Source organism: Fistularia commersonii, unplaced genomic scaffold, assembly GCF_037954325.1.
Source record: "Fistularia commersonii isolate RoL2024-O1a breed Wild unplaced genomic scaffold, RoL_Fcom_v1.0 HiC_scaffold_83, whole genome shotgun sequence".
NCBI lineage: Eukaryota > Metazoa > Chordata > Actinopteri > Syngnathiformes > Fistulariidae > Fistularia > Fistularia commersonii.
This window is the reverse complement of record NW_028234041.1, coordinates 202,501-217,500: the sequence shown is the minus strand read 5'-3', so window position 1 is coordinate 217,500 and position 15,000 is coordinate 202,501.

Sequence of the window (15,000 nt, the reverse complement as noted above, 5' to 3'; positions counted from 1 at the left end):
AGTCCATGCCTCAGCCGGCCTGAAGCTCCACTGATGCGCATGTGCGGATGCCTCTATCTAGCGGACATAAAATAAAGACAATCATTCAAATGTGAATGAGTCGGCGTGATGCTCCGGGATGTGTGGAGCTCAGGGAGCTCCACGAGTGAGGGAGTTAAGTTAGGGCGGGGGTGCAAGTAGGCTCTAGGATTCCCCGAGTCGGGGCGAGCGATGGGTTTAGAGGCGTATCGCATTGAAGATAATGGCCGCATATCCTTCTTGGACTTTTCTAAAGCCTTTGACTCGGTCGAACATCCATTTATCATAGCAACGCTCGAACATTTTGGATTTGGTTAAATATTCAGGAATGTGATCCGTGGGCTCTATGAGAATATTCATAGCTGTGTCACCCTGCCAAGCGGCACCACTCCGAGCTTCCATGTTGATGTGGGAATCCCCCAAGGTTGCCCCATCTCACCCTATTTATTTATAATTGCTACCGAAATGCTAGCCGTTTATGTTGAAAAGAGCAACGATATCCAAAAGTTAGACGTGCTGGGGACTGAAATTGTTATTAGCCTGCTGGCAGATGACACAACCTTAGTTTTGAAAAATGAACATCAAGTCCCAATAAGTGCCGAAAACAACCAAAACATTCTCCAAGGCTTCAGGATTGTCATTAAACTTAAAGAAATGCAAACTTCTTGCGCTGCATGACTCGCCACTAAAGGAAATCAGCGATGTTTCCATGAAATCAGAAATAAAATACTTGAGCATTTTCCTATCCAAGGACCAAACGTTAAATCAATCCAGGAACATTGAATCTAAACTGAATCAAAGTAAAGCTTAATTCTAATATATGGCTCCAGAGAGATTTATCAATATTAGGCCGGATATATTTGACTAAAATGGATGTGTTTATCCAGATGTATATACCCAGCGTATTCCAATGCTGCTCCAAATCAACTCGTAAAATCTGTTAACCAAATCAATTTCAACTTTATCTGGAGGAACAGACCACACCATCTAAGAAAAATCACATATGGTGAAAGAAACAAGTGAAGGAGGGCTGAAAGTGATAGAGTCGGACTGCTTGAATGGGACATTGAAGGTGAACTGGTTGAAATCCTGGATCAAACCTCATCGTTCTTTCTGGTATTGTACTCCAAACTACTTATTCAACAAAGTCGGCGGCCTGAGTCTTCTGCTTATCTCTGACTTGGATATCAACAAGATTCCTGTCAAATGTTCAGAGTTCCATAAACAAATATTATTATACTGGAAAATGATATACGTACACAATTTCTCACCACACAGTATAATAGTTTGGAACAATCGATATGTACTGCATGGCAACAAACCTCTGTTTTACAAGGAATGCTTTGAGAAAGGTATATGGTCGATAATTGACTTGATGGATGACACTGGCAGTCCTCTGGACAATGAGCAGTTCTGTACTACACACAGATTCAAGCCTCCCATATTAGAGTTGCTAAAGTTACGAAACGCACTGCCTCGACAATTTGTATTCCTGACCAAAAATATAATGACGCACCGAACCGTACAACCACAGTTACCCCGACTATCACTCCAGGGAATCTCAATTGTGGACAGAAAGCGCGGCAACTCCTTTATTAGGAAATGTTTCACAGGAAACTTATTCCCTGGACGTCAAAAAAAAAAAAAAGGATATTTTAAATAAATTTGATGAGGAATCGATTGCCACGCTGCGAACCATGTATCTGACTCTACCCATACCCCCAAGGCAAAAGAGACCCACTTCAAAATTATGACTGACATCTACCCATCTAAGGAATTATCGAGGGTACGCTTTAATTTTGAAGATAATATTTGTACATTTTGTGAAGACAACATTGAAACCACTGACCATATATTTTTTCTCCTTCTCATTCCATCGTCACCAGTTTCCTTCTCAAAAGATGATATAACATTCTGTTTACTTATAAGCAACATAACAGATGAACTCTGTGTCAATGTTCTTTTAGGCCTGGCCAAGTTCTTCATTCACAAGAACAGAATGCAAAAATGCTCCCCAAATTTTAATGTCTTCATAAACGATTTTGAAATATAAAAAAAAAAAAAAAAAATCCTTAAAACTTATGGAAAAATCCGAAAACAAAAAAATATAGTTACCCATGTCCGAGGTTCCTTTTTTTTTTGGTAAAAAAAAAAAACAAAAAAAAAAAAACAACTTGATTACATGTTACATTCCCCTTGCAATTTTTTTTTTTTTTTTTCGTTTTAATTTCTTATTTGTCTATCTATTGATTTAATTACTTCCTTTTAATTTCTTTTTTTGTCTCGCACTGTAAATTTCTCACAAACCTGTAACACTATTAACTTCTCATTACATACAGAACAAATGTCCTGATGTCCGTTGCTTCCTCATCCCTGGTTGTTTCATTGACATTCAGTTCTACCTTGCTATGTTTATTTGTACATTTGTATATTTGGGTGTACTATTTATGTTCAATTAAAAACAGTTTGATGTCTGAGATTCCTTGTGAACCGCCAACTTAATTACATGTTATATTCCCCTCACAATTTTTTTTTTTCGTTTTTAATTTTATTTTTCTATCTATTTATTTAATTATATCCTTCTAATTTTCTTTTTTTGTCTAGCATTAAAAATTTCTCGCAAACCGTTAACACTATTAACTTCTGATTACTTACACCACGAATGCGCTTATGCCCCCCCACCCATCCCGCTTTTTCCGTACGGAGGCAGACACTGAGATCGAAAGCAAATGGGTGTCATTGAAATGCAGTAACAGGGTGATAACAGCCGTGTTCGAAGTGTGTAGGGGCTTATAGGAGAGCAGAAGCACGTCACGCAATTCACCTGAGTTCGGAGGATCGGGAGTACCAGGGCCCATAGCGGAGAAGCGGAAGAGCGGAGTTATGTGTCTCTTCTCAAAGGCGGGGAAACTGGGGGGCAGCAGGACCCCTTAGACCGGCTAATGTGAGTCTTCTCCGGACATAGATCACCCGGACTTATGACTGGAGCTCCCGGACCTCTGGGCACACACATATGTGAATGAGTGGATGAGCTAATGTTGGTTTGGTTGTGGATAAGTTTCGGCCAATGCTATCAGCACAGCTATGATTATCCCCAGAACGTTGAGAACGAGCTCCCGGAACTCCAGACATGCGTATATAAAAGAGTGGAATTAAGGTGTGTGTGTGTGTGTGTGTGTGTGTGTGTGTGTGTGTGTGTGTGTATACGTGTGGGACAGAAGTAATGTTGGGGACAGAAATTGTTATTAGCCTGCTGGCAGATGACACAACCTTAGTTTTGAAAAATGAACATCAAGTCCCAATAAGTGCTGAAAACAACCAAAACATTCTCCAAGGCTTCAGGATTGTCATTAAACTTAAAGAAATGCAAACTTCTTGCGCTGCATGACTCGCCACTAAAGGAAATCAGCGATGTTTCCATGAAATCAGAAATAAAATACTTGAGCATTTTCCTATCCAAGGACCAAACGTTAAATCAATCCAGGAACATTGAATCTAAACTGAATCAAAGTAAAGCTTAATTCTAATATATGGCTCCAGAGAGATTTATCAATATTAGGCCGGATATATTTGACTAAAATGGATGTGTTTATCCAGATGTATATACCCAGCGTATTCCAATGCTGCTCCAAATCAACTCGTAAAATCTGTTAACCAAATCAATTTCAACTTTATCTGGAGGAACAGACCACACCATCTAAGAAAAATCACATATGGTGAAAGAAACAAGTGAAGGAGGGCTGAAAGTGATAGAGTCGGACTGCTTGAATGGGACATTGAAGGTGAACTGGTTGAAATCCTGGATCAAACCTCATCGTTCTTTCTGGTATTGTACTCCAAACTACTTATTCAACAAAGTCGGCGGCCTGAGTCTTCTGCTTATCTCTGACTTGGATATCAACAAGATTCCTGTCAAATGTTCAGAGTTCCATAAACAAATATTATTATACTGGAAAATGATATACGTACACAATTTCTCACCACACAGTATAATAGTTTGGAACAATCGATATGTACTGCATGGCAACAAACCTCTGTTTTACAAGGAATGCTTTGAGAAAGGTATATGGTCGATAATTGACTTGATGGATGACACTGGCAGTCCTCTGGACAATGAGCAGTTCTGTACTACACACAGATTCAAGCCTCCCATATTAGAGTTGCCAAAGTTACGAAACGCACTGCCTCGACAATTTGTATTCCTGACCAAAAATATAATGACGCACCGAACCGTACAACCACAGTTACCCCGACTATCACTCCAGGGAATCTCAATTGTGGACAGAAAGCGCGGCAACTCCTTTATTAGGAAATGTTTCACAGGAAACTTATTCCCTGGACGTCAAAAAAAAAAAAAAGGATATTTTAAATAAATTTGATGAGGAATCGATTGCCACGCTGCGAACCATGTATCTGACTCTACCCATACCCCCAAGGCAAAAGAGACCCACTTCAAAATTATGACTGACATCTACCCATCTAAGGAATTATCGAGGGTACGCTTTAATTTTGAAGATAATATTTGTACATTTTGTGAAGACAACATTGAAACCACTGACCATATATTTTTTCTCCTTCTCATTCCATCGTCACCAGTTTCCTTCTCAAAAGATGATATAACATTCTGTTTACTTATAAGCAACATAACAGATGAACTCTGTGTCAATGTTCTTTTAGGCCTGGCCAAGTTCTTCATTCACAAGAACAGAATGCAAAAATGCTCCCCAAATTTTAATGTCTTCATAAACGATTTTGAAATATAAAAAAAAAAAAAAAAAAATCCTTAAAACTTATGGAAAAATCCAAAAACTAAAAAATATAGTTACCCATGTCCGAGGTTCCTTTTTTTTTTGGTAAAAAAAAAAAAACAAAAAAAAAAAAACAACTTGATTACATGTTACATTCCCCTTGCAATTTTTTTTTTTTTTTTTCGTTTTAATTTCTTATTTGTCTATCTATTGATTTAATTACTTCCTTTTAATTTCTTTTTTTGTCTCGCACTGTAAATTTCTCACAAACCTGTAACACTATTAACTTCTCATTACATACAGAACAAATGTCCTGATGTCCGTTGCTTCCTCATCCCTGGTTGTTTCATTGACATTCAGTTCTACCTTGCTATGTTTATTTGTACATCTGTATATTTGGGTGTACTATTTATGTTCAATTAAAAACAGTTTGATGTCTGAGATTCCTTGTGAACCGCCAACTTAATTACATGTTATATTCCCCTCACAATTTTTTTTTTTCGTTTTTAATTTTATTTTTCTATCTATTTATTTAATTATATCCTTTTAATTTTCTTTTTTTGTCTAGCATTAAAAATTTCTCGCAAACCGTTAACACTATTAACTTCTGATTACTTACACCACGAATGCGCTTATGCCCCCCCACCCATCCCGCTTTTTCCGTACGGAGGCAGACACTGAGATCGAAAGCAAATGGGTGTCATTGAAATGCAGTAACAGGGTGATAACAGCCGTGTTCGAAGTGTGTAGGGGCTTATAGGAGAGCAGAAGCACGTCACGCAATTCACCTGAGTTCGGAGGATCGGGAGTACCAGGGCCCATAGCGGAGAAGCGGAAGAGCGGAGTTATGTGTCTCTTCTCAAAGGCCGGGAAGCTGGGGGGCAGCAGGACCCCTTAGAGCGGCTAATGTGAGCCTTCTCCGGACATAGATCACCCGGACTTATGACTGGAGCTCCCGGACCTCCGGGCACACACATATGTGAATGAGTGGATGAGCTAATGTCGGTTTGGTTGTGGATACGTTTCGGCCAATGCTATCAGCACAGCTATGATTATCCCCAGAACGTTGAGAACGAGCTCCCGGAACTCCAGACATGCGTATATAAAAGAGTGGAATTAAGGTGTGTGTGTGTGTGTGTGTGTGTGTGTGTGTGTATACGTGTGGGACAGAAGTAATGTTGGGGACAGAAATTGTTATTAGCCTGCTGGCAGATGACACAACCTTAGTTTTGAAAAATGAACATCAAGTCCCAATAAGTGCTGAAAAAAACCAAAACATTCTCCAAGGCTTCAGGATTGTCATTAAACTTAAAGAAATGCAAACTTCTTGCGCTGCATGACTCGCCACTAAAGGAAATCAGCGATGTTTCTATGAAATCAGAAATAAAATACTTGAGCATTTTCCTATCCAAGGACCAAACGTTAAATCAATCCAGGAACATTGAATCTAAACTGAATCAAAGTAAAGCTTAATTCTAATATATGGCTCCAGAGAGATTTATCAATATTAGGCCGGATATATTTGACTAAAATGGATGTGTTTATCCAGATGTATATACCCAGCGTATTCCAATGCTGCTCCAAATCAACTCGTAAAATCTGTTAACCAAATCAATTTCAACTTTATCTGGAGGAACAGACCACACCATCTAAGAAAAATCACATATGGTGAAAGAAACAAGTGAAGGAGGGCTGAAAGTGATAGAGTCGGACTGCTTGAATGGGACATTGAAGGTGAACTGGTTGAAATCCTGGATCAAACCTCATCGTTCTTTCTGGTATTGTACTCCAAACTACTTATTCAACAAAGTCGGCGGCCTGAGTCTTCTGCTTATCTCTGACTTGGATATCAACAAGATTCCTGTCAAATGTTCAGAGTTCCATAAACAAATATTATTATACTGGAAAATGATATACGTACACAATTTCTCACCACACAGTATAATAGTTTGGAACAATCGATATGTACTGCATGGCAACAAACCTCTGTTTTACAAGGAATGCTTTGAGAAAGGTATATGGTCGATAATTGACTTGATGGATGACACTGGCAGTCCTCTGGACAATGAGCAGTTCTGTACTACACACAGATTCAAGCCTCCCATATTAGAGTTGCTAAAGTTACGAAACGCACTGCCTCGACAATTTGTATTCCTGACCAAAAATATAATGACGCACCGAACCGTACAACCACAGTTACCCCGACTATCACTCCAGGGAATCTCAATTGTGGACAGAAAGCGCGGCAACTCCTTTATTAGGAAATGTTTCACAGGAAACTTATTCCCTGGACGTCAAAAAAAAAAAAAAGGATATTTTAAATAAATTTGATGAGGAATCGATTGCCACGCTGCGAACCATGTATCTGACTCTACCCATACCCCCAAGGCAAAAGAGACCCACTTCAAAATTATGACTGACATCTACCCATCTAAGGAATTATCGAGGGTACGCTTTAATTTTGAAGATAATATTTGTACATTTTGTGAAGACAACATTGAAACCACTGACCATATATTTTTTCTCCTTCTCATTCCATCGTCACCAGTTTCCTTCTCAAAAGATGATATAACATTCTGTTTACTTATAAGCAACATAACAGATGAACTCTGTGTCAATGTTCTTTTAGGCCTGGCCAAGTTCTTCATTCACAAGAACAGAATGCAAAAATGCTCCCCAAATTTTAATGTCTTCATAAACGATTTTGAAATATAAAAAAAAAAAAAAAAAATCCTTAAAACTTATGGAAAAATCCGAAAACAAAAAAATATAGTTACCCATGTCCGAGGTTCCTTTTTTTTTTGGTAAAAAAAAAAAAAAAAACAAAAAAAACAACTTGATTACATGTTACATTCCCCTTGCAATTTTTTTTTTTTTTTTCGTTTTAATTTCTTATTTGTCTATCTATTGATTTAATTACTTCCTTTTAATTTCTTTTTTTGTCTCGCACTGTAAATTTCTCACAAACCTGTAACACTATTAACTTCTCATTACATACAGAACAAATGTCCTGATGTCCGTTGCTTCCTCATCCCTGGTTGTTTCATTGACATTCAGTTCTACCTTGCTATGTTTATTTGTACATTTGTATATTTGGGTGTACTATTTATGTTCAATTAAAAACAGTTTGATGTCTGAGATTCCTTGTGAACCGCCAACTTAATTACATGTTATATTCCCCTCACAATTTTTTTTTTTCGTTTTTAATTTTATTTTTCTATCTATTTATTTAATTATATCCTTTTAATTTTCTTTTTTTGTCTAGCATTAAAAATTTCTCGCAAACCGTTAACACTATTAACTTCTGATTACTTACAGCACGAATGCGCTTATGCCCCCCCACCCATCCCGCTTTTTCCGTACGGAGGCAGACACTGAGATCGAAAGCAAATGGGTGTCATTGAAATGCAGTAACAGGGTGATAACAGCCGTGTTCGAAGTGTGTAGGGGCTTATAGTAGAGCAGAAGCACGTCACGCAATTCACCTGAGTTCGGAGGATCGGGAGTACCAGGGCCCATAGCGGAGAAGCGGAAGAGCGGAGTTATGTGTCTCTTCTCAAAGGCGGGGAAGCTGGGGGGCAGCAGGACCCCTTAGACCGGCTAATGTGAGCCTACTCCGGACAGATATCACCCGGAGTTATGACTGGAGCTCCCGGACCTCTGGGCACACACATATATGAATGAGTGGATGAGCTAATGTTGGTTTGGTTGTGGATACGTTTCGGCCAATGCTATCAGCACAGCTATGATTATCCCCAGAACGTTGAGAACGAGCTCCCGGAACTCCAGACATGCGTATATAAAAGAGTGGAATTAAGGTGTGTGTGTGTGTGTGTGTGTGTGTGTGTGTGTGTGTATACGTGTGGGACAGAAGTAATGTTGGGGACAGAAATTGTTATTAGCCTGCTGGCAGATGACACAACCTTAGTTTTGAAAAATGAACATCAAGTCCCAATAAGTGCTGAAAAAAACCAAAACATTCTCCAAGGCTTCAGGATTGTCATTAAACTTAAAGAAATGCAAACTTCTTGCGCTGCATGACTCGCCACTAAAGGAAATCAGCGATGTTTCTATGAAATCAGAAATAAAATACTTGAGCATTTTCCTATCCAAGGACCAAACGTTAAATCAATCCAGGAACATTGAATCTAAACTGAATCAAAGTAAAGCTTAATTCTAATATATGGCTCCAGAGAGATTTATCAATATTAGGCCGGATATATTTGACTAAAATGGATGTGTTTATCCAGATGTATATACCCAGCGTATTCCAATGCTGCTCCAAATCAACTCGTAAAATCTGTTAACCAAATCAATTTCAACTTTATCTGGAGGAACAGACCACACCATCTAAGAAAAATCACATATGGTGAAAGAAACAAGTGAAGGAGGGCTGAAAGTGATAGAGTCGGACTGCTTGAATGGGACATTGAAGGTGAACTGGTTGAAATCCTGGATCAAACCTCATCGTTCTTTCTGGTATTGTACTCCAAACTACTTATTCAACAAAGTCGGCGGCCTGAGTCTTCTGCTTATCTCTGACTTGGATATCAACAAGATTCCTGTCAAATGTTCAGAGTTCCATAAACAAATATTATTATACTGGAAAATGATATACGTACACAATTTCTCACCACACAGTATAATAGTTTGGAACAATCGATATGTACTGCATGGCAACAAACCTCTGTTTTACAAGGAATGCTTTGAGAAAGGTATATGGTCGATAATTGACTTGATGGATGACACTGGCAGTCCTCTGGACAATGAGCAGTTCTGTACTACACACAGATTCAAGCCTCCCATATTAGAGTTGCTAAAGTTACGAAACGCACTGCCTCGACAATTTGTATTCCTGACCAAAAATATAATGACGCACCGAACCGTACAACCACAGTTACCCCGACTATCACTCCAGGGAATCTCAATTGTGGACAGAAAGCGCGGCAACTCCTTTATTAGGAAATGTTTCACAGGAAACTTATTCCCTGGACGTCAAAAAAAAAAAAAAGGATATTTTAAATAAATTTGATGAGGAATCGATTGCCACGCTGCGAACTATGTATCTGACTCTACCCATACCCCCAAGGCAAAAGAGACCCACTTCAAAATTATGACTGACATCTACCCATCTAAGGAATTATCGAGGGTACGCTTTAATTTTGAAGATAATATTTGTACATTTTGTGAAGACAACATTGAAACCACTGACCATATATTTTTTCTCCTTCTCATTCCATCGTCACCAGTTTCCTTCTCAAAAGATGATATAACATTCTGTTTACTTATAAGCAACATAACAGATGAACTCTGTGTCAATGTTCTTTTAGGCCTGGCCAAGTTCTTCATTCACAAGAACAGAATGCAAAAATGCTCCCCAAATTTTAATGTCTTCATAAACGATTTTGAAATATAAAAAAAAAAAAAAAAATCCTTAAAACTTATGGAAAAATCCGAAAACAAAAAAATATAGTTACCCATGTCCGAGGTTCCTTTTTTTTTTGGTAAAAAAAAAAAAAAAACAAAAAAAACAACTTGATTACATGTTACATTCCCCTTGCAATTTTTTTTTTTTTTTTTCGTTTTAATTTCTTATTTGTCTATCTATTGATTTAATTACTTCCTTTTAATTTCTTTTTTTGTCTCGCACTGTAAATTTCTCACAAACCTGTAACACTATTAACTTCTCATTACATACAGAACAAATGTCCTGATGTCCGTTGCTTCCTCATCCCTGGTTGTTTCATTGACATTCAGTTCTACCTTGCTATGTTTATTTGTACATTTGTATATTTGGGTGTACTATTTATGTTCAATTAAAAACAGTTTGATGTCTGAGATTCCTTGTGAACCGCCAACTTAATTACATGTTATATTCCCCTCACAATTTTTTTTTTTCGTTTTTAATTTTATTTTTCTATCTATTTATTTAATTATATCCTTCTAATTTTCTTTTTTTGTCTAGCATTAAAAATTTCTCGCAAACCGTTAACACTATTAACTTCTGATTACTTACAGCACGAATGCGCTTATGCCCCCCCACCCATCCCGCTTTTTCCGTACGGAGGCAGACACTGAGATCGAAAGCAAATGGGTGCCATTGAAATGCAGTAACAGGGTGATAACAGCCGTGTTCGAAGTGTGTAGGGGCTTATAGGAGAGCAGAAGCACGTCACGCAATTCACCTGAGTTCGGAGGATCGGGAGTACCAGGGCCCATAGCGGAGAAGCGGAAGAGCGGAGTTATGTGTCTCTTCTCAAAGGCGGGGAAGCTGGGGGGCAGCAGGACCCCTTAGACCGGCTAATGTGAGCCTACTCCGGACAGAGATCACCCGGAGTTATGACTGGAGCTCCCGGACCTCTGGGCACACACATATGTGAATGACTGGATGAGCTAATGTTGGTTTGGTTGTGGATACGTTTCGGCCAATGCTATCAGCACAGCGATGATGAGTTCAGGTGTGTCTGTGTGTGTTTGTGTGTTTGTGTGTGTGTGTGTGTGTGTGTGTGTGTGTGCGTGTGTTTGTGTGTGTGTGAGAGTTTGTTTTTGTGGGTTGGGGGGGGTTCCCGCGGACACGGAGTACCAGGGCCTGGAGCGGATGAGGTGAGGAGCGGAGGAGAGCAGAAGCCCGGACCGTGATTCGCTTGTGTCCAGCGGTTCGGGAGTTCCAGGGCCCGAAACGGAGGAGCGGAGGAGCGGAGGAGCGGAGGAGCGGAGGAGCGGAGGAGCGGAGGACAGCAAAACCCCTTTCTGCAATTCGCCTGAGTCCGGCGGATCGGTAGTACCTGGTTCCGCAGCGGATGAGCGGAGGAGTGGAGGAGATGTTTCTCTTCTCAGAGGCGGCGAGGGGGGGGGGCAGGACCCCTTACCCTTTTCCCCCCCGGACGTTTGAGTGGAGCTCCCGGACCTCCGGGCACGCACATGCGAATGACTGGATCACAGGGAGTGCCAGGGCCTGGAGCGGATGAGCAGAGGAGAGGCGGAGGGCAGAAGCCCGGCCCTGTTCAAGAGTTCCAGGGTCCAAAGCGGGGGAGCGAAGAAGCGGAGGAGGGGAGGAGAGCAGAAGAGCAAAAAACTGGCCCGGAATTCACCGAAGTCCCGCGGATCGGGAGTTCCAGGGCCCGGAGCGGAAGAGCGGAGGAGCGGAGGAGAGGAGGAGCGGAGCAAAGCTAAGCCCGTCTTAACAACAAGGAAATTACAGATGAGGCTATAATTTCTAATGAAAACTTTAAATTCTATAGCCACGTATACACTTCGACATTGTCAAAAAGCGATTGTGACTCCTTTCCATTAAATATTCCTCAATATATCCCAAAAATAAACAACAAACAATATATGTTTGTTTATATATGTTTATATATAAACAACAAAAAATATACAGTTTGATGTCTGAGATTCCTTGTGAATCGCCAACTTAATTACATGTCGTATTCCCCTTGCATTTTTTTTTTTTGGTTTTAATTTCATTTGTCTATCTATTTATCTAATTATTTCCTTTTAATTTCGTTTTTTGTCTAGCACTGTAAATTTCTCACAAACCTGTAACACTATTAACTTCTCATTACATACAGAACAAATGTCCTCATGTCCGTTGCTTCCTCATGCCTGGTTGTTTCATTGACATTCAGTTCTACCTTGCTATGTTTATTTGTACATTTGTATATTTGGGTGTACTATTTATGTTCAATTAAAAACAGTTTGATGTCTGAGATTCCCTGTGAACCGCCAACTTAATTACATGTTATATTCCCCTCACAATTTTTTTTTTTTCGTTTTTAATTTTATTTTTCTATCTATTTATTTAATTATATCCTTTTAATTTTCTTTTTTTGTCTAGCATTAAAAATTTCTCGCAAACCGTTAACACTATTAACTTCTGATTACTTACAGCACGAATGCGCTTATGCCCCCCCACCCCCCACCCCCCCGCTTTTTCCGTACGGTGGCAGACACTGAGATCGAAAGCAAATGGGTGTCATTGAAATGCAGTAACAGGGTGATAACAGCCGTGTTCGAAGTGTGTAGGGGCTTATAGTAGAGCAGAAGCACGTCACGCAATTCACCTGAGTTCGGAGGATCGGGAGTACCAGGGCCCATAGCGGAGAAGCGGAAGAGCGGAGTTATGTGTCTCTTCTCAAAGGCCGGGAAGCTGGGGGGCAGCAGGACCCCTTAGAGCGGCTAATGTGAGCCTTCTCCGGACATAGATCACCCGGACTTATGACTGGAGCTCCCGGACCTCTGGGCACACACATATGTGAATGAGTGGATGAGCTAATGTTGGTTTGGTTGTGGAAACGTTTCGGCCAATGCTATTAGCACAGCTATGATGAGTTCAGGTGTGTCTGTGTGTGTTTGTGTGTTTGTGTGTGTGTGTGTGTGTGTGTGTGTGCGTGTGTTTGTGTGTGTGTGAGAGTTTGTTTTTGTGGGTTGGGGGGGGTTCCCGCGGACACGGAGTACCAGGGCCTGGAGCGGATGAGGTGAGGAGCGGAGGAGAGCAGAAGCCCGGACCGTGATTCGCTTGTGTCCAGCGGTTCGGGAGTTCCAGGGCCCGAAACGGAGGAGCGGAGGAGCGGAGGACGGCAAAACCCCTTTCTGCAATTCGCCTGAGTCCGGCGGATCGGTAATACCTGGTTCCGCAGCGGAGGAGCGGAGGAGTGGAGGAGATGTTTCTCTTCTCAGAGGCGGCGAGGAGGGGGGGAGAGGGACAGGACCCCTTACCCTTACCCCCCCCGGACGTTTGAGTGGAGCTCCCGGACCTCCGGGCACGCACATGCGAATGACTGGATCACAGGGAGTGCCAGGGCCTGGAGCGGATGAGCAGAGGAGAGGCGGAGGGCAGAAGCCCGGCCCTGTTCAAGAGTTCCAGGGTCCAAAGCGGGGGAGCGAAGAAGCGGAGGAGGGGAGGAGAGCAGAAGAGCAAAAAAACTGGCCCGGAATTCACCGAAGTCCCGCGGATCGGGAGTTCCAGGGCCCGGAGCGGAAGAGCGGAGGAGAGGAGGAGCGGAGCAAAGCGGAAGCCCGTCTTAACAACAAGGAAATTACAGATGAGGCTATCATTTCCAATGAAAACTTTAAATTCTATAGCCACCTATACACTTCGACATTGTCAAAAAGCGATTGTGACTCCTTTCCATTAAATTTTCCTCAATATATCCCAAAAATAAACAACAAACAATATATGTTTGTTTATATATGTTTATATATAAACAACAAAAAATATACAGTTTGATGTCTGAGATTCCTTGTGAATCGCCAACTTAATTACATGTCGTATTCCCCTTGCATTTTTTTTTTTCGGTTTTAATTTCATTGGTCTATCTATTTATTTAATTATTTCCTTTTAATTTCTTTTTTTGTCTAGCAATGTAAATTTCTCACAAACCGTTAACACTATTAACTTCTGATTACATACAGAACGAATGTCCTTATGTCCTTTTCTTCTTCATGCCTGGTTGTTTCATTGACATTCAGTTCTACCTTGCCATGTTTATTTGTACATTTGCGTGTACTATTTATGTTCAATTAAAAAAAAAAAAAAAAAAAGAATGAGAGGCTGAGAAAATCTCCATGTCTCTCTCTCTCCCCCCTTAATGCCCCCCCGCTTTTTCCGTACGTTGGCAGACAATGAGATCAAAAGCAAATGGGTGTCATCGTAATGCAGTAACAGGGTGATAAAGGCCATGTTAGAAGTGTGTATGGGCTTATTTTACAGGCTTTCCCCTGGTACTCCATGGATTACCAGGGGCGTTTCTGCCGTGAAGCTGAAAGGAGCTGTTTCGGTGTTCCTGTTTATAAATCCACTCAGCAATGAGGTGAAAAGCACATCGGTATCGATATAATTCGGTAACAGGGCGATAACATCCATGTATTCCGCTCTGGGCCCTGGTACTCCTCGGGGGGGTGAACGCCGGGCCGAACTAGTCCTGGTACTCCATGGAGTACCAGAGGCCCGCCGCAGTGAGAGTAAATGGAGCAATTTGGGTGTTCAATTGTAAAAAGCGGCCTAAAATCCGTGTGGAAAGCAAACGAGTGTTGTTTTAAGACAGTGTGAGGGTGACAGCAATCTCTCCAAGAAGCTTTCTTGGGTTATTTCTGAGGTTTCTCAATGCACTCCTAATGGGAGAGAAGGTAAAGCCCATAAAGCCCACGGGCTTTTCCTTTGTCCGCGCTGCAAGGGACTTTACTCGTTTTTTCGAGGGGACATCCCGCGGGATAGTGTTGGAGTGGCCGTCTA